Source organism: Taudactylus pleione, unplaced genomic scaffold (genome assembly GCF_031769625.1).
Source record: "Taudactylus pleione unplaced genomic scaffold, aTauple2 ptg000862l, whole genome shotgun sequence".
Classification (NCBI taxonomy): domain Eukaryota; kingdom Metazoa; phylum Chordata; class Amphibia; order Anura; family Myobatrachidae; genus Taudactylus; species Taudactylus pleione.
Window position 1 is genome coordinate 875487 of NW_028285264.1, and position 1987 is coordinate 877473.

Consider the following 1987-nt stretch of genomic DNA (forward strand, 5'->3'; position numbering starts at 1 on the left):
GAAAATATATCCCATGTTTGAGAAGACCACCCATGTAAAGAAGGCTACCCATGTATGAGAAGATCTTGGATGCATGAGAAGTACCCCCTATGTATGAGAAGACTTCCCTTGTATAATCTGACCACCCATGTATGAGAAGACCACCTATGTATGAGAAGATATCCCATGTTTGAGAGACCACCCATGTATTATAGCCCACCCAAATGTAAGAAGACCTCACATGTAAGAGAGCCCTCCCATGTAGGAGGAAACCTCCCATGTATGAGAGCCCACCTATGTATGAGAAGACCTCCCATGTATGAGAAGACCACCCTTGTATAAAAAGACCAGCCATGTATGATAAGATCTTCCATGTATGAGAGCCCACTGATGATTGAGAGCTTACCCATGTATGAGAAGGTCTCCCATGTATGAGAAGACATCCCATATATGAGAAGATCTCCCATGTACTGTATGAGAAGACCACCCATTTAAGAGAAGACCACCCATGGATGAAAAGACCACCCATGGATGAAAAGACCATCCATGGATGAACAGCCCACCCAGGTATGAGAGCCCAACCATGTATGAGAGCCCATCCATGTATGAGAAGATTTCCCATGTATAAGAAGACCTCTCATGTAAGAGAAAACCTCCCATGTTTACAAGATCTCCCATGTATGAGAAGACCTCCCATTTTCTAGCTCCTCCTTTTCCTTGGCCTACTTGTTACTAGTGAGCTGGAGCCTTCATCACAGTACACTTTACTATAACTTTCAATTATAATTGTTTGACAAGTGTAAGTAAATGAATCCACAATTTATGATATATTATAATTTATTAAAAACAGCTTCTCTCCCTCCTCCACGGAGCGATGACACGAGGGAATTATTTGCGGTTTTGAGAAAAGCTCTGCTTCTTTCCCGGCACATGTGCGATGCTTCAGATTCCAGGGTGTTGGTCAACAATTTTGCAATAAATATTAATAAATAGTATTGCATCTAGAAAATAGTTTCGAAACCCATAGTGTATTTCGCAATGCGATGTTGCTCGTAAATCTTTTGTTACATTCCGCCAAAAAAATTTATGCATTGCAAAACTCTGCGATAATAGGTGGATTGTTTTTGCAAAAATAATGTGAAAATGGTACATAGGCCCTCATTCAGAGCCATACGCTCTGAGCAGAGCGCACGCTCTGAATGAGGGCCGCCCTCCATAAAAATGGAGCGTCCTCCTGGACGCTCGTATAGCTGTGGGTCACCACCCACAGCCTATACGAGCATGCAGTTTGATGGCCGCGATGGTCGTGACCATCGCGACCATCGAAACAGCGAGCCTGAGCCTGCGGTTGAGGTTTTCAACCGCAAGGCCCGGAGTGATTTTGGCTCTATCAGAGCCAACATCACTCCCACTGACATCACTAGTGATGTCAGTGGGCCGGCTTCTGACGGTAGGCGTTCCCTTGGGAACGCCCCCGTCAGGGAGGCACGCCCCCGGCACGCCCACCAAAGGGGGCGTGCTGTCAATCAACATCGACAGCACGCCCCCTTTGATCAGACACAATGAGCGAAGGACTTTCCTTCGCTCGTCGCGTCTGGCGCATGCGCACGACGGAGCTCCCTCCGTCCTGCGCATGCTCAGTGCAGACCATCGACCCACTTGCGAGCGGACAGCCGCTTGCGAGTGGGTCTGAATCATGGCCATAGGCCCCACAGACACAGAACTCACAGATAGAGGAAGAGTTGCAGACACTTCTGCAATACAGGGTGACACCTAGTGGTGGCTGGTAGCATTACAGTCACTGTTATGTATGCAGTGTACTGTACAGTATGTAACAGCTGTGAATCCTTTAGATGATGTATTTGCTGCCAACTTTTGCATGTACCTGACACCAGTGGCAGAATCAGGTTACAGGACTCGGTTCCCTTATGAATAAATAAGCTTATTGATACTTATTTCATGTTTATTCCTTTTGCCTTATAACAAAGTTACATGTTTGGAGATAAAG